The sequence below is a fragment of the Ambystoma mexicanum genome, chromosome 7q, assembly GCF_040938575.1.
Source record: "Ambystoma mexicanum isolate Mex_15411 chromosome 7q, UKY_AmexF1_1, whole genome shotgun sequence".
In the NCBI taxonomy this organism is placed as follows: Eukaryota; Metazoa; Chordata; class Amphibia; order Caudata; family Ambystomatidae; genus Ambystoma; species Ambystoma mexicanum.
In genome coordinates this window covers 1,136,852,498-1,136,871,719 of record NC_090941.1, presented here as the reverse complement: position 1 = coordinate 1,136,871,719, position 19,222 = coordinate 1,136,852,498, and positions in this window count along the sequence as shown.

The following is a 19,222-nucleotide window of genomic DNA, read 5'->3' as shown; positions in this document are numbered from 1 at the left end:
CATTCCTGCTATGGGCACTGTGGAAGAAGTGCCCACCTTTTTATCCCTTGAAAGACCCTCAAGGCACCAAACCATTAAGTAGCTCCTCCCACATTTTTCCCGCTCTTTTCTGAGCTTGCTTTATGAAGATTCTGAAAGTATAGAGAGATGGATTTCTGTAGTGGAGATTTTGCAACAATTGCTCACCTAACATGGCAGCACTTACTAACTAAAGAACTATAGAAAGAACTCCTGTTAGGTGAGCACCTGATGCTCAAATGCAATTATTCTCTAAATATTATAACATACACTTCCAGAGCTGTTGTTTAGTTAACAGAACTTCAACCTCAATAGGTAAGCACTTACAAGCTTGAAGCTGTATTTCTATGAGGTTTCAAGACATCTGAAATTCAAAACTGCAATGTTCAGCCAGTTGGCCTGCATCACTGTTCTCATCCGAGGCCGTTCCTGCTATGGGCACTGTGGAAGAAGTGCCCACCTTTTTATCCCTTGAAAGGCCCTCAAGGCACCAAACCATTAAGTAGCTCCTCCCACATTTTTCCCGCTCTTTTCTGAGCTTGCTTGGTGAAGATTTTGAAAGTATAGAGAGATGGTTTTCTGTAGTGGGGATATTGCAACAATTGCTCACCTAACATGGAAGCACTTACTATCTAAATAAAAATAGAAAGAACTCCTGTTAGGTGAGCACCTGATGTTCAAATGCAATCCATCCTAAATATTATAACATACACTTCCAAAGTTGCTGTTTAGTTCACAGAACTTCAACCTCAAAAGGTAAGCACTTATAACCATGAAGCTGTATTTCTATGAGGTTTCAAGACATCTGAAATTCAAAACTGCAATGTTCAGCCAATGGGTCTGCATCCCTGTTCTTGTCTGAGGCTGTTCCTGTTATGGGCACTGTGGAAGAAGTGCTCGCTTTTTTATCCCTTGAAAGGCCCTGAAGGCACCAAACCATTAAGTAGCTCCTCCCACATTTTTCCCGCTCTTTCTGAGCTTGCCTGGTGAAGATTTTGAAAGTATAGAGAGATGGTTTTCTGTAGTGGGGATATTGCAACAATTGCTCACCTAACATGGAAGCACTTACTAACTAAAGAAAAATAGAAAGAACTCCTGTTAGGTGAACACCTGATGCTCAAATGTAATCCATCCCTAATTATTATACCATGTACTTCCAGAGTTGTTGTTTATTTCACAGAACTTCAAACTCAAAAGGTAAGCACTTACAAGCTTGAAGCTGTATTTCTATGAGGTTTCAAGACATCTGAAATTCAAAACTGCAATGTTCAGCCAATGGGTCTGCATCCCTGTTCTTGTCTGAGGCTGTTCCTGTTATGGGCACTGTGGAAGAAGTGCTCGCCTTTTTATCCCTTGAAAGGCCCTGAAGGCACCAAACCATTAAGAAGCTCCTCCCACATTTTTCCCGCTCTTTTCTGAGCTTGCTTGGTGAAGATTTTGAAAGTATAGAGAGATGGTTTTCTGTAGTGGAGATATTGCAACAATTGCTCACCTAACATGGAAGCACTTACTAACTAAAGAAAAATAGAAATAACTCCTGTTAGGTGAGCACCTGATGTTCAAATGCAATCCATCCTAAATATTATAACATACACTTCCAAAATTGCTGTTTAGTTCACAGAACTTCAACCTCAAAAGGGAAGCACTTACACATATATAAAACGCAGGTGCCAACCTTGAAGCTGTATTTCTGTGAGGTTCCAAGACATCTGAAATTCAAAACTGCAATGTTCAGCCAGTGGGTCTGCATCCCTGTTCTTGTCTGAGGCTGTTCCTGTTATGGGCACTGTGGAAGAAGTGCTCGCCTTTTTATCCCTTGAAAGGCCCTGAAGGCACCAAAACATTAAGTAGCTCCTCCCACATGTTTCCTGCTCTTTTCTGAGCTTCATTGGTGAAGATTTTGAAAGTATAGAGAGATGGTTTTCTGTAGTGGGGATATTGCAACAATTGCTCACCTAACATGGAAGCACTTACTAACTAAAGAAAAATAGAAAGAACTCCTGTTAGGTGAGCACCTGATGCTCAAATGCAATTATTCTCTAAATATTATAACATACACTTCCAGAGCTGTTGTTTAGTTAACAGAGTTGTTGTTTATTTCACAGAACTTCAAACTCAAAAGGTAAGCACTTACAAGCTTGAAGCTGTATTTCTATGAGGTTTCAAGGCATCTGAAATTCAAAACTGCAATGTTCAGCCAAAGGGTCTGCATCCCTGTTCTTGTCAGAGGCTGTTTCTGGTATGGGCACTGTGGAAGATGTGCCCACCTTTTTATCCCTTGAAAGGCCCTCAAGGCACCAAACCATTAAGTAGCTCCTCCCATATTTTTCCCGCTCTTTTCCGAGCTTGCTTGGTGAAGATTTTGAAAGTATAGAGAGATGGTTTTCTGTAGTGGGGATAGTGCAACAATTGCTCACCTAACATAGAAGCACTTACTAACTAAAGAAAAATAGAAAGAACTCCTGTTAGGTGAACACCTGATGCTCAAATGCAATCCATCCCTAAATAGTATACCATGTACTTCCATAGTTGTTGTTTATTTCACAGAACTTCAAACTCAAAAGGTAAGCACTTATAACCATGAAGCTGTATTTCTATGAGGTTTCAAGACATCTGAAATTCAAAACTGCAATGTTCAGCCAGTTGGCCTGCATCACTGTTGTCATCCGAGGCCGTTCCTGCTATGGGCACTGTGGAGAAGGGCCCACCTTTTTATCCCTTGAAAGGCCCTCAAGGCACCAAACCATTAAGTAGCTCCTCCCACATTTTTCCCGCACTTTTCTGAGGTTGCTTGGTGAAGATTTTGAAAGTATAGAGAGATGGTTTTCTGTAGTGGGGATATTGCAACAATTGCTCACCTAACATGGAAGCACTTACTAACTAAAGAAAAATAGAAAGAACTCCTGTTAGGTGAACACCTGATGCTCAAATGCAATCCATCCCTAAATATTATACCATGTACTTCCAGAGTTGTTGTTTATTTCACAGAACTTCAAACTCAAAAGGTAAGCACTTACAAGCTTGAAGCTGTATTTCTATGAGGTTTCAAGGCATCTGAAATTCAAAACTGCAATGTTCAGCCAAAGGGTCTGCATCCCTGTTCTTGTCAGAGGCTGTTTCTGGTATGGGCACTGTGGAATAAGTGCTCGCCTTTTTATCCCTTGAAAGGCCCTGAAGGCACCAAACCATTAAGTAGCTCCTCCCACATTTTTCCCGCTCTTTTCTGAGCTTGCTTGGTGAAGATTTTGAAAGTATAGAGAGATGGTTTTCTGTAGTGGGGATATTGCAACAATTGCTCACCTAACATGGAAGCACTTACTAACTAAAGAAAAATAGAAAGAACTCCTGTTAGGTGAACACCTGATGCTCAAATGCAATCCATCCCTAAATATTATACCATGTACTTCCAGAGTTGTTGTTTATTTCACAGAACTTCAAACTCAAAAGGTAAGCACTTACAAGCTTGAAGCTGTATTTCTATGAGGTTTCAAGGCATCTGAAATTCAAAACTGCAATGTTCAGCCAAAGGGTCTGCATCCCTGTTCTTGTCAGAGGCTGTTTCTGGTATGGGCACTGTGGAATAAGTGCTCGCCTTTTTATCCCTTGAAAGGCCCTGAAGGCACCAAACCATTAAGTAGCTCCTCCCACATTTTTCCCGCTCTTTTCTGAGCTTGCTTGGTGAAGATTTTGAAAGTATAGAGAGATGGTTTTCTGTAGTGGGGATATTGCAACAATTGCTCACCTAACATGGAAGCACTTACTAACTAAAGAAAAATAGAAAGAACTCCTGTTAGGTGAACACCTGATGCTCAAATGCAATCCATCCCTAAATATTATACCATGTACTTCCAGAGTTGTTGTTTATTTCACAGAACTTCAAACTCAAAAGGTAAGCACTTACAAGCTTGAAGCTGTATTTCTATGAGGTTTCAAGACATCTGAAATTCAAAACTGCAATGTTCAGCCAAAGGGTCTGCATCCCTGTTCTTGTCTGAGGCTGTTCCTGGTATGGGCACTGTGGAAGAAGTTCTAGCCTTTTTATCCCTTGAAAGTCCCTGAAGGCACCAAACCATTAAGAAGCTCCTCCCACATTTTTCCCGCTCTTTTCTGAGCTTGCTTGGTGAAGATTTTGAAAGTATAGAGAGATGGTTTTCTGTAGTGGAGATATTGCAACAATTGCGCACCTAACATGGAAGCACTTACTAACTAAAGAAAAATAGAAAGAACTCCTGTTAGGTGAGCACCTGATGTTCAAATGCAATCCATCCCTAAATATTATACCATGTACTTCCAGAGTTTATGTTTATTTCACAGAACTTCAACCTGAAAAGGTAAGCACTTACAACCTTGAAGCTGTATTCCTACGAGGTTTCAAGACATCTGAAATTCAAAACTGCAATGTTCAGCCAGTGGGCCTGCATCACTGTTCTCATTTGAGGCTGTTCCTGGTATGGGCACTGTGGAAGAAGTGCTCGCCTTTTTATCCCATGAAAGGCCCTGAAGGCACCAAACCATTAAGAAGCTCCTACCACATTTTTCCAACTCTTTTGTAAGCTTGCTTGGTGAAGATTTTCAAAGTATAGAGAGATGGTTTTCTGTAGGGAGATATTGCAACAATTGCTCACCTAACATGGAAGCACTTACTAACTAAAGAAAAAAACTAAAGAAAAATAGAAAGAACTCCTGTTAGGTGAGCACCTGAGACTCAAATGCAATTGTTCCCTAAATATCATAACATAAACTTCCAGAGTTGTTGTTTAGTTGACAGAACTTCAACCTAAAAAGTTAAGGATTTATAACCTTGAACCTGTATTTCTATGATGTGTCAAGACATCTGACATTCAAAACTGCAATGTTCAGCCATTGGGCCTGCATCACTGTTCTTATCTGAGGCTGTTCCTGTTATGGACACTGTGGAAGAAGTGCTCGCCTTTTTATCCCTAGAACGGCCCTCAAGGCACCAAACCATTAAGTAGCTCCTACCACATTTTTCCCGCTCTTTTGTGAGCTTGCTTGGTGAAATTTTCAAAGTATAGAGAGATGGTTTTCTGTAGGGAGATATTGCAACAATTGCTCACCTAACTTGGAAGCACTTACTAACTAAAGAAAAATAGAAAGAACTCCTGTTAGGTGAGCACCTGAGGCTCAAATGCATTCCTTCCCTAAATATTATAACATACACTTCCAGAGTTGTTCTTTATTTCACAGAACTTCAACCTCAAAAGGTAAGCACTTACAACCTTGAAGCTGTATTTCAATGTGGTTCCAAGACATCTGAAATTCAAAACTGCAATGTTCAGCCAGTGGGCCTGCATCACTGTTCTCATCTGAGGCTGTTCCTGGTATGGGCACTGTGGAAGAAGTACTTGCCTTTTTATCCCCTGAAAGGCCCTCAAGGTACCAAACCATTAAGTAGCTCCGACCTCATTTTCCCAGCTCTTTTCTGAGCTTGCTTGGTGAAGATTTTCAAAGTATAGAGAGATGGTTTTCTGTAGGGAGATATTGCAACAATTGCTCACCTAACATGGAAGCACTTACTAACTAAAGAAAAATAGAAATAACTCCTGTTAGGTGAGCACCTGATGCTCAAATGCAATTATTCTCTAAATATTATAACATACACTTCCAGAGCTGTTGTTTAGTTAACAGAACTTCAACCTCAATAGGTAAGCACTTACAAGCTTGAAGCTGTATTTCTACGATGTGTCAAGACATCTGACATTCAAAACTGCAATGTTCAGCCAGTGGGCCTGCATCACTGTTCTCATCTGAGGCTGTTCCTGGTATGGGCACTGTGGAAGAAGTGCTCGTCATTTTATCCCCTGAAAGGCCCTCAAGGTACCAAACCATTAAGTAGCTCCTACCTCATTTTTCCCGCTCTTTTCTGAGCTTGCTTGGTGAAGAGTTTGAAAGTATAGAGAGATGGTTTTCTGTAGTGGAGATATTGCAACAATTGCTCATCTAACATGGAAGCACTTACTAACTAAAGAAAAAAACTAAAGAAAAATAGAAAGAACTCCTGTTAGGTGAGCACCTGAGACTCAAATGCAATCGTTCCCTAAATATTATAACATACACTTCCAGAGTTGTTGTTTATTTCACAGAACTTCAACCTCAAAAGGTAAGCACTTACAACCTTGAAGCTGTATTTCAATGAGGTTCCAAGACATCTGAAATTCAAAACTGCAATGTTCAGCCAGTGGGCCTGCATCACTGTTCTCATCTGAGGCCGTTCCTGCTATGGGCACTGTGGAAGAAGTGCCCACCTTTTTATCCCTTCAAAGGCACTCAAGGCACCAAACCATTATGTAGCTCCTCCCACATTTTTCCTGCTCTTTTCTGAGCTTGCTTGGTGAAGATTTTGAAAGTATAGAGAGATGGTTTTCTGTAGTGGAGATATTGCAACAATTGCTCACCTAACATGGAAGCACTTACTAACTAAAGAACAATAGAAAGAACTCCTGTTAGGTGAACACCTGATGCTCAAATGCAAACCATCCCTAAATATTATAACATACACTTGCAGAGTTTTTGTTTTTTTCACAGAGCTTCAACCTCAAAAGGGAAGCACTTACAAATATATAAAACGCAGGTGCCAACCTTGAAGTTGTATTTCTGTGAGGTTCCAAGACATCTGAAATTCAAAACTGCAATGTTCAGCCAGTGGGCCTGCATCACTGTTCTCATCTGAGGCCGTTCCTGCTATGGGCACTGTGGAAGAAGTGCCCACCTTTTTATCCCTTGAAAGGCCCTCAAGGCACCAAACCATTAAGTAGCTCCTCCCACATTTTTCCCGCTCTTTTCTGAGCTTGCTTGGTGAAGATTCTGAAAGTATAGAGAGATGGATTTCTGTAGTGGAGATTTTGCAACAATTGCTCACCTAACATGGCAGCACTTACTAACTAAAGAACTATAGAAAGAACTCCTGTTAGGTGAGCACCTGATGCTCAAATGCAATTATTCTCTAAATATTATAACATACACTTCAAGAGTTGTTTAGTTCACAGAACTTCAACCTCAATAGGTAAGCACTTACAACCTTGAAGCTGTATTTCTGTGAGGTTTCAAGACATCTGAAATTCAAAACTGCAATGTTCAGCCAGTGGGCCTGCATCACTGTTCTGATACAAGGCCATTCCTGCTATGGGCACTGTGGAAGAAGTGCCCACCTTTTTATCCCTTGAAAGACCCTCAAGGCACCAAACCATTAATTAGCTCCTCCCACATGTTTCCCGCTCTTTTCTGAGTTTGCTTGGTGAAGATTTTGAAAGTATAGAGAGATGGTTTTCTGTAGTGGAGATATTGCAACAATTGCTCACCTAACATGGAAGCACTTACTAACTAAAGAACAATAGAAAGAACTCCTGTTAGGTGAACACCTGATGCTCAAATGCAAACCATCCCTAAATATTATAACATACACTTGCAGACTTTTTGTTTTTTTCACAGAGCTTCAACCTCAAAAGGGAAGCACTTACAAATATATAAAACGCAGGTGCCAACCTTGAAGCTGTATTTCTGTGAGGTTCCAAGACATCTGAAATTCAAAACTGCAATGTTCAGCCAGTGGGCCTGCATCACTGTTCTCATCTGAGGCCGTTCCTGCTATGGGCACTGTGGAAGAAGTGCCCACCTTTTTATCCCTTGAAAGGCCCTCAAGGCACCAAACCATTAAGTAGCTCCTCCCACATTTTTCCCGCTCTTTTCTGAGCTTGCTTGGTGAAGATTCTGAAAGTATAGAGAGATGGATTTCTGTAGTGGAGATTTTGCAACAATTGCTCACCTAACATGGCAGCACTTACTAACTAAAGAACTATAGAAAGAACTCCTGTTAGGTGAGCACCTGATGCTCAAATGCAATTATTCTCTAAATATTATAACATACACTTCAAGAGTTGTTTAGTTCACAGAACTTCAACCTCAATAGGTAAGCACTTACAACCTTGAAGCTGTATTTCTGTGAGGTTTCAAGACATCTGAAATTCAAAACTGCAATGTTCAGCCAGTGGGCCTGCATCACTGTTCTGATACAAGGCCATTCCTGCTATGGGCACTGTGGAAGAAGTGCCCACCTTTTTATCCCTTGAAAGACCCTCAAGGCACCAAACCATTAAGTAGCTCCTCCCACATGTTTCCCGCTCTTTTCTGAGTTTGCTTGGTGAAGATTTTGAAAGTATAGAGAGATGGTTTTCTGTAGTGGAGATATTGCAACAATTGCTCACCTAACATGGAAGCACTTACTAACTAAAGAACAATAGAAATAACTCCTGTTAGGTGAACACCTGATGCTCAAATGCAAACCATCCCTAAATATTATAACATACACTTGCAGAGTTTTTGTTTTTTTCACAGAGCTTCAACCTCAAAAGGGAAGCACTTACAAATATATAAAACGCATGTGCCAACCTTGAAGCTGTATTTCTGTGAGGTTCCAAGACATCTGAAATTCAAAACTGCAATGTTCAGCCAGTGGGCCTCCATCACTGTTCTCATCTGAGGCTGTTCCTGTTATGGACACCGTGGAAGAAGTGCCCACCTTTTTATCCCTTGAATGGTCTTCAAGGCATCAAACCAATAAGTAGCACCTCCCACATTTTTCCCGCTCTTTTCTGAGATCGCTTATTGAAGATTTTGAAAGATGGTTTTCTGTTGTGGAGATATTTCAACAATTGCTCACCTAACATGGAAGCACTTACTAAACAAAGATAAATAGAAAGAACTTCTGTTAGGTGAACACCTGAAGCTCACATGCAATCCATCCCTAAGTATTATACCATGTACTTCCAGAGTTGTTGTTTATTTCACAGAACTTCAAACTCAAAAGGTAAGCACTTACAAGCTTGAAGCTGTATTTCTATGAGGTTTCAAGACATCTGAAATTCAAAACTGCAATGTTCAGCCAAAGGGTCTGCATCCCTGTTCTTGTCTGAGGCTGTTCCTGGTATGGGCACTGTGGAAGAAGTTCTAGCCTTTTTATCCCTTGAAAGTCCCTGAAGGCACCAAACCATTAAGAAGCTCCTCCCACATTTTTCCCGCTCTTTTCTGAGCTTGCTTGGTGAAGATTTTGAAAGTATAGAGAGATGGTTTTCTGTAGTGGAGATATTGCAACAATTGCGCACCTAACATGGAAGCACTTACTAACTAAAGAAAAATAGAAAGAACTCCTGTTAGGTGAGCACCTGATGTTCAAATGCAATCCATCCCTAAATATTATACCATGTACTTCCAGAGTTTATGTTTATTTCACAGAACTTCAACCTGAAAAGGTAAGCACTTACAACCTTGAAGCTGTATTCCTACGAGGTTTCAAGACATCTGAAATTCAAAACTGCAATGTTCAGCCAGTGGGCCTGCATCACTGTTCTCATTTGAGGCTGTTCCTGGTATGGGCACTGTGGAAGAAGTGCTCGCCTTTTTATCCCATGAAAGGCCCTGAAGGCACCAAACCATTAAGAAGCTCCTACCACATTTTTCCAACTCTTTTGTAAGCTTGCTTGGTGAAGATTTTCAAAGTATAGAGAGATGGTTTTCTGTAGGGAGATATTGCAACAATTGCTCACCTAACATGGAAGCACTTACTAACTAAAGAAAAAAACTAAAGAAAAATAGAAAGAACTCCTGTTAGGTGAGCACCTGAGACTCAAATGCAATTGTTCCCTAAATATCATAACATAAACTTCCAGAGTTGTTGTTTAGTTGACAGAACTTCAACCTAAAAAGTTAAGGATTTATAACCTTGAACCTGTATTTCTATGATGTGTCAAGACATCTGACATTCAAAACTGCAATGTTCAGCCATTGGGCCTGCATCACTGTTCTTATCTGAGGCTGTTCCTGTTATGGACACTGTGGAAGAAGTGCTCGCCTTTTTATCCCTAGAACGGCCCTCAAGGCACCAAACCATTAAGTAGCTCCTACCACATTTTTCCCGCTCTTTTGTGAGCTTGCTTGGTGAAATTTTCAAAGTATAGAGAGATGGTTTTCTGTAGGGAGATATTGCAACAATTGCTCACCTAACTTGGAAGCACTTACTAACTAAAGAAAAATAGAAAGAACTCCTGTTAGGTGAGCACCTGAGGCTCAAATGCATTCCTTCCCTAAATATTATAACATACACTTCCAGAGTTGTTCTTTATTTCACAGAACTTCAACCTCAAAAGGTAAGCACTTACAACCTTGAAGCTGTATTTCAATGTGGTTCCAAGACATCTGAAATTCAAAACTGCAATGTTCAGCCAGTGGGCCTGCATCACTGTTCTCATCTGAGGCTGTTCCTGGTATGGGCACTGTGGAAGAAGTACTTGCCTTTTTATCCCCTGAAAGGCCCTCAAGGTACCAAACCATTAAGTAGCTCCGACCTCATTTTCCCAGCTCTTTTCTGAGCTTGCTTGGTGAAGATTTTCAAAGTATAGAGAGATGGTTTTCTGTAGGGAGATATTGCAACAATTGCTCACCTAACATGGAAGCACTTACTAACTAAAGAAAAATAGAAATAACTCCTGTTAGGTGAGCACCTGATGCTCAAATGCAATTATTCTCTAAATATTATAACATACACTTCCAGAGCTGTTGTTTAGTTAACAGAACTTCAACCTCAATAGGTAAGCACTTACAAGCTTGAAGCTGTATTTCTACGATGTGTCAAGACATCTGACATTCAAAACTGCAATGTTCAGCCAGTGGGCCTGCATCACTGTTCTCATCTGAGGCTGTTCCTGGTATGGGCACTGTGGAAGAAGTGCTCGTCATTTTATCCCCTGAAAGGCCCTCAAGGTACCAAACCATTAAGTAGCTCCTACCTCATTTTTCCCGCTCTTTTCTGAGCTTGCTTGGTGAAGAGTTTGAAAGTATAGAGAGATGGTTTTCTGTAGTGGAGATATTGCAACAATTGCTCATCTAACATGGAAGCACTTACTAACTAAAGAAAAAAACTAAAGAAAAATAGAAAGAACTCCTGTTAGGTGAGCACCTGAGACTCAAATGCAATCGTTCCCTAAATATTATAACATACACTTCCAGAGTTGTTGTTTATTTCACAGAACTTCAACCTCAAAAGGTAAGCACTTACAACCTTGAAGCTGTATTTCAATGAGGTTCCAAGACATCTGAAATTCAAAACTGCAATGTTCAGCCAGTGGGCCTGCATCACTGTTCTCATCTGAGGCCGTTCCTGCTATGGGCACTGTGGAAGAAGTGCCCACCTTTTTATCCCTTCAAAGGCACTCAAGGCACCAAACCATTATGTAGCTCCTCCCACATTTTTCCTGCTCTTTTCTGAGCTTGCTTGGTGAAGATTTTGAAAGTATAGAGAGATGGTTTTCTGTAGTGGAGATATTGCAACAATTGCTCACCTAACATGGAAGCACTTACTAACTAAAGAACAATAGAAAGAACTCCTGTTAGGTGAACACCTGATGCTCAAATGCAAACCATCCCTAAATATTATAACATACACTTGCAGAGTTTTTGTTTTTTTCACAGAGCTTCAACCTCAAAAGGGAAGCACTTACAAATATATAAAACGCAGGTGCCAACCTTGAAGTTGTATTTCTGTGAGGTTCCAAGACATCTGAAATTCAAAACTGCAATGTTCAGCCAGTGGGCCTGCATCACTGTTCTCATCTGAGGCCGTTCCTGCTATGGGCACTGTGGAAGAAGTGCCCACCTTTTTATCCCTTGAAAGGCCCTCAAGGCACCAAACCATTAAGTAGCTCCTCCCACATTTTTCCCGCTCTTTTCTGAGCTTGCTTGGTGAAGATTCTGAAAGTATAGAGAGATGGATTTCTGTAGTGGAGATTTTGCAACAATTGCTCACCTAACATGGCAGCACTTACTAACTAAAGAACTATAGAAAGAACTCCTGTTAGGTGAGCACCTGATGCTCAAATGCAATTATTCTCTAAATATTATAACATACACTTCAAGAGTTGTTTAGTTCACAGAACTTCAACCTCAATAGGTAAGCACTTACAACCTTGAAGCTGTATTTCTGTGAGGTTTCAAGACATCTGAAATTCAAAACTGCAATGTTCAGCCAGTGGGCCTGCATCACTGTTCTGATACAAGGCCATTCCTGCTATGGGCACTGTGGAAGAAGTGCCCACCTTTTTATCCCTTGAAAGACCCTCAAGGCACCAAACCATTAATTAGCTCCTCCCACATGTTTCCCGCTCTTTTCTGAGTTTGCTTGGTGAAGATTTTGAAAGTATAGAGAGATGGTTTTCTGTAGTGGAGATATTGCAACAATTGCTCACCTAACATGGAAGCACTTACTAACTAAAGAACAATAGAAAGAACTCCTGTTAGGTGAACACCTGATGCTCAAATGCAAACCATCCCTAAATATTATAACATACACTTGCAGACTTTTTGTTTTTTTCACAGAGCTTCAACCTCAAAAGGGAAGCACTTACAAATATATAAAACGCAGGTGCCAACCTTGAAGCTGTATTTCTGTGAGGTTCCAAGACATCTGAAATTCAAAACTGCAATGTTCAGCCAGTGGGCCTGCATCACTGTTCTCATCTGAGGCCGTTCCTGCTATGGGCACTGTGGAAGAAGTGCCCACCTTTTTATCCCTTGAAAGGCCCTCAAGGCACCAAACCATTAAGTAGCTCCTCCCACATTTTTCCCGCTCTTTTCTGAGCTTGCTTGGTGAAGATTCTGAAAGTATAGAGAGATGGATTTCTGTAGTGGAGATTTTGCAACAATTGCTCACCTAACATGGCAGCACTTACTAACTAAAGAACTATAGAAAGAACTCCTGTTAGGTGAGCACCTGATGCTCAAATGCAATTATTCTCTAAATATTATAACATACACTTCAAGAGTTGTTTAGTTCACAGAACTTCAACCTCAATAGGTAAGCACTTACAACCTTGAAGCTGTATTTCTGTGAGGTTTCAAGACATCTGAAATTCAAAACTGCAATGTTCAGCCAGTGGGCCTGCATCACTGTTCTGATACAAGGCCATTCCTGCTATGGGCACTGTGGAAGAAGTGCCCACCTTTTTATCCCTTGAAAGACCCTCAAGGCACCAAACCATTAAGTAGCTCCTCCCACATGTTTCCCGCTCTTTTCTGAGTTTGCTTGGTGAAGATTTTGAAAGTATAGAGAGATGGTTTTCTGTAGTGGAGATATTGCAACAATTGCTCACCTAACATGGAAGCACTTACTAACTAAAGAACAATAGAAATAACTCCTGTTAGGTGAACACCTGATGCTCAAATGCAAACCATCCCTAAATATTATAACATACACTTGCAGAGTTTTTGTTTTTTTCACAGAGCTTCAACCTCAAAAGGGAAGCACTTACAAATATATAAAACGCATGTGCCAACCTTGAAGCTGTATTTCTGTGAGGTTCCAAGACATCTGAAATTCAAAACTGCAATGTTCAGCCAGTGGGCCTCCATCACTGTTCTCATCTGAGGCTGTTCCTGTTATGGACACCGTGGAAGAAGTGCCCACCTTTTTATCCCTTGAATGGTCTTCAAGGCATCAAACCAATAAGTAGCACCTCCCACATTTTTCCCGCTCTTTTCTGAGATCGCTTATTGAAGATTTTGAAAGATGGTTTTCTGTTGTGGAGATATTTCAACAATTGCTCACCTAACATGGAAGCACTTACTAAACAAAGATAAATAGAAAGAACTTCTGTTAGGTGAACACCTGAAGCTCACATGCAATCCATCCCTAAGTATTATAACATACACTTCCCGAGTTGTTGTTTATTTCACAGAACTTCTACCTCAAAAGGTAAGCACTTAAAACCTTGAAGCTGTATTCCTATGAGGTTTCAAGACATCTGAAATTCAAAACTGCAATGTTCAGCCAGTGGGCCTGCATCACTGTTCTCATTTGAGGCTGTTCCTGGTATGGGCACTGTGGAAGAAGTGCTCACCATTTTATCCCTTGAACGGCCCTCAAGGCACCAAACCATTAAGTAGCTCCTACCACATTTTTCCAACTCTTTTGTAAGCTTGCTTGGTGAAGATTTTCAAAGTATAGAGAGATGGTTTTCTGTAGGGAGATATTGCAACAATTGCTCACCTAACATGGAAGCACTTACTAACTAAAGAAAAATAGAAAGAACTCCTGTCAGGTGAGCACCTGAGGCTCAAATGCAATCCTTCCCTAAATATTATAACATACATATCCAGAGTTGTTGTTTAGTTGACAGAACTTCAACCTAAAAAGTTAAGGATTTATAACCTTGAACCTGTATTTCTATGATGTGTCAAGACATCTGACATTCAAAACTGCAATGTTCAGCCAGTTGGCCTGCATCACTGTTCTCATCTGAGGCTGTTCCTGCTATGGGCACTGTGGAAGAAGTGCTCGTCATTTTATCCCCTGAAAGGCCCTCAAGGTACCAAACCATTAAGTAGCTCCTACCTCATTTGTCCTGCTCTTTTCTGAGCTTGCTTGGTGAAGAGTTTGAAAGTATAGAGAGATGGTTTTCTGTAGTGGAGATATTGCAACAATTACTCATCTAACATGGAAGCACTTACTAACTAAAGAAAAAAACTAAAGAAAAATAGAAAGAACTCCTGTTAGGTGAGCACTTGAGGCTCAAATGCAATCGTTCCCTAAATATTATAACATACACTTCCAGAGTTGTTGTTTATTTCACAGAACTTCAACCTCAAAAGGTAAGCACTTACAACCTTGAAGCTGTATTTCAATGAGGTTCCAAGACATCTGAAATTCAAAACTGCAATGTTTAGCCAGTGGGCCTGCATCACTGTTCTCATCTGAGGCTGTTCCTGTTATGGACACTGTGGAAGAAGTGCTCGCCTTTTTATCCCCTGAAAGGCCCTCAAGGTACCAAACCATTAAGACTCTCCTACCACATTTTTCCCGCTCTTTTGTGAGCTTGCTTGGTGAAGATTTTCAAAGTATAGAGAGATGGTTTTCTGTAGGGAGATATGGTGTTTTATGTTATTGTAAAGTACTTTCTGTGGAGAGGAACGTTCGTCTGTGCTCATTTGCCTAATCCTGCATTGCGAGCTGAGAAGGGGCTCTTGCAGGGAAGTGAACGCTGTTTGCTGGAGGCGGGGCTTCCACCCGGCACGTGACCCATCACGTGACTTGCCTCAGTGTTAAGTGCACTGCCAGCCGCCCGAGCGGCGTGTTTTATGTTATTCTAAAGTACTTTCTGTGGAGAGGAAGGTTTGTCTGTGCTCATTTGCGTAATCCTGCATTGCGAGCTGAGAAGGGGCTCTTGCAGGGAAGTGAACGCTGTTTGCTGGAGGCGGGGCTTCCACCCGGCACGTGACCCATCACGTGACTTGCCTCAGTGTTAAGTGCACTGCCAGCCACCCTTGCGGCGTTAAGCCCGGCGGTGACATGGCCGCTAGCTGTACTGTTGTGCGGCTGTTGGACGCTGAGGCGTTAGCGTGGTCTTGGTGAGAACGGAACAGCCAGCATATATTCATTCAGTGTATTATAGATTCCAATTGTTCAGTAGTTTTATTTGTGTGGACCGTGAGCTTAAAGTGAGAAGTCATTTTAGGAGTATTAGATCTTGCAAACTCGTGTTTGCTTTTGGATTGATTGTTCGTTTGTAGGCCTTTCTGTGTGCATATTATTTAAGTTGAGTGGTTGGAATATGCAAGCAAGACTTCCAACATTGACAATGGGGATGCCTCCAGCTATGCACTCTGGGTGTCTTAAAGGTTCCCATAACACTCTGCTAACCAAGCCCAAACACCAACGTCAAAAAAAAAATACAGCCCCTTTATGCTGTTCGACTCCGGTCCTTGGTCGCGGTCGTATCAGCATGAAAGCTGATCCCAGAAGGCCTCCTCTGCCTGATATTAGGCTATTTTGTAAAGAAAAACCTGTAATATGCACTTCTACTAATATGAAAGCTCCCACCAGCTCACAAGCGCATTCCACTCCAGGTCATTCCATAAAGGGCGCGTATCACTTGCCTTCTTCAGAAAAAGACACACCTGTATGTGGTGTTTCTGTAGCGCATATTATAATTTCGCCCTGTGAAAATTCTATGTCACGGGTATCTTTATCTGATAGTATGTTACTTCACAACCTACCACCAACAGCTTCTGCTGTAGTTAAAGTTGTTTCGCCCGCTTGTGTACCCAATGATATTGCAGTGGTCAACTTAGATATGGATCCCTCGAGACTCTCTCAACAACTGTTGCCTGAGAGATCCATGTTGAACTTGTCGCAGTCTCCCGTTATGTTCTCTGGGCTTAATTCGGAGTGTTCAGAAATTGATGATTCTTACGATGTACCGACTCCCTGTCGTAACACTGTGCCACCAGTGGCAATTGGTAAGGTGGACACGGTAGTGGCTCCAGATAATTTGGTGGTTCTCACTCTATCGGCAATGCATGTTTCATTACAATCTTTGTCTAAACTCTTTGACTCAGTGATCTCAAAGATGTGTGATCATTCGTGCAAATTAGATAAAATATTAGCATGGCAAGAGAGTGCTTCCACGCACTAACAACAAAAAAATAGTCCGCCTCATGCTTCAATTGATATAAGTGTCCAGCCTATAGTCACAAAGGCTTCTTTAGGTATTCAAACTTCCTTTGAAGCACTTTTAGCACCATGGGTAAATAGTGTTCCCTCTTCTGTGGCAAATCTACCTATATTGACAGCGGTGCCCTGCATTGAAGGTATCATTGTGGACTCCATGGCTCAGGCAACTGTGAATCCAGTCAAGCCAGCGGCTTCCATGCCCTGTGCTTGCCTGAAAGCAGCCCCAAATGTACCTTATACCATTTTCACCCCTAAAACACGTCTTGTAGGTGTGAAACCCATTCAAATTCCCCAGTGCAAAAAATCTAAAAATCTCCCAGATGCTAAGAAAAATGGTACAGCACAAAAGAAGAGTTTTCTCCGCCGTGTTCATCCGCCCAAAAAATGTGCGCTTATTGCATCATCTACAGTTGCAAAAAAGTACCATCAAATGGCTTTAACACGTACTCCTGCTCTCACATCACAAGAGACCAATGCCAGGCTGCCGTATGTTCCACTCGATGCACTGGTAGAACTGGCATCTGGCATGTATTGTCAGGTAGAGGCTGTTACTTCCGTGCCCTTACAGATGCCTAGAGTTGATGATGCATCAAGAGGTTTGACCACGCCCTTGCGTTTGGATTTCCATCGGCAAGAAATTCGTCGTGCTGTTGATGCGTATATGTCTGGGCAGGCTTGCATGGCCCAAAAAAATGCTATTCCAACTCAGATACCTTCATCTAAGTGTCCTTCAAGTGTAAACAATATGACTTTAGCCAATATAGGATCTAGTTTAGCTACATCTGTTGGTCCTAAAGCTTGTCCAGTGGTGTTAGGTGCCAAATCGGTGTCACAAACAGAGTTACAGGATTCTACTAGTTCCTCTAGACGGTCTCTCTTGGCTGAAATTGCCCCTGAATTTCTTGAATTACTACAGGTTGTTTGCCAAAAAGAGAATAAGTCAATTGTTCCACCTGTTAAGGCCCCTACTAATATGGGCCCAGAGTCCTTGGCTCCTAAGCCTGTGACTAAGCCCATGGCCAAGCGTCCTGCTAACTTTAGTCTACTGCTTAGTTGTAGGCCGTCTCCGTGTCCCCAATATGTCTTAAATCGTAATTCCATTTTGAGCATTTTCTCTGATGTACCATCTCTAGAAGACATTAGCTCTTACGACTTGGCTCTGGTTGACTTTCGTACCACCTTGAAAAGGAATGTTGTGCGAATTTGGATGGATTCACATATCATCCAGAACGCTATTTGGGCTGCTCGAAGACAATTGTGTGATTTGGGTTTTGAGGTTTCATTGGAAGTTGTTGACCCCGGTGTTCCTAATCAGCAGCAACTAGCTTCTCTTGCTAATTATGAAAATCTTGCTCATGAGCTGCGAGGTGTAAGATCTTGTCAGACTTCTAAACAGCATTAACTAGGCCAAGCTGCTGAGCCATGTAATTTTTCCATCATTAGTTGGAACACGAGGGTTCATTCTAAGCTCTTGAATAACGATCTTAGCTCTCTATCCAAATACAAGCTGCTCTTACTTCAGGAAACATGGATGACTACTGATCCCATTTGGGATGCTCATGATGTGATATCTTTAGCGGCCAACAAAGGCGTAAGTGGCAGACCATTTGGTGGGCTTCTCACTGCTATTCAAGCAGACAACAACACTAGCATCTTTCCGTGGGCCTCACCCAATGGCTTTATTCAAATGTCAAGACTTAAACTAGCCTCAACATTATATGCAATTATTAACCTATACTGGAACCCAGTGGGGATTACGGTCGAATGCTTCTAGAAGGCCTTAAATGATATGCTGAACGTAATCCTCCTGGATGGTTCGGTCCAAAAACTTTTGATTGCAGGAGATCTGAATTTGGATTGTATTAACTTGAAGAAACAAAACAATTCCAGTTGTATAAAACAATGGGAACAATTTAGTAAACATCATAATCTCATAAGGCTGAATGGAGCATTCCAATCCGATATTCCTCCATCCTCAACATGGTCCCGGGGCTCATCGTCGTCCACCATTGATTATATGTATACAAACGCGTCCCTGTTCTGTGATGTTTTGGATTTTAAAATTGTGCATTCGGATCTAAGTGATCATAAACAATTTACAGCTGTTTGGCAGTATTACAACACCTTTAGTGTGCATAGAGACAGAACTTCTCAAACCCAATTTAGTGTCAAAAATGCCGGTAATAGACTGCGATGGTCAGAGAAGTCAGTAGACACTTTTCATTCCTATTTGACTCATGCAGTCTCAGTTACAGCTCACACTGCTAGCCCCGCAAATGTTTGTTATTCTGATATGCTACAATTGTTTCGGCCTCAAGTCCCTAGTCTCTCATCAAAACGTTCCATCTGCACTCAGTCTTTGCACATTTTTGATTTAGAAATAAGAGATCGCAAGCGCCTGTTTCAACAACAGAAGAGAGATGCTTTGAACCTTCCAGTTATTCTTCGGCATAAACATATATCCAACCTTAAAGCAAAGTATAGAAATTGGGTGAAAGCAAGGCGTGCCAAGCTATACCATACCGACAGTCAGCTACTGCTGGCTGCAGTCCAATGTAAGAATATCGCTAAAACTTGGACCTATCTTAATCAAGTAACATCTGGCTCTCAAGTAATAATCCAAGCCAACAAAGTTTCAGAGTATGCCTGGATCGCCTACTTTTCCAATCTTTATAAACTGCCTGATAA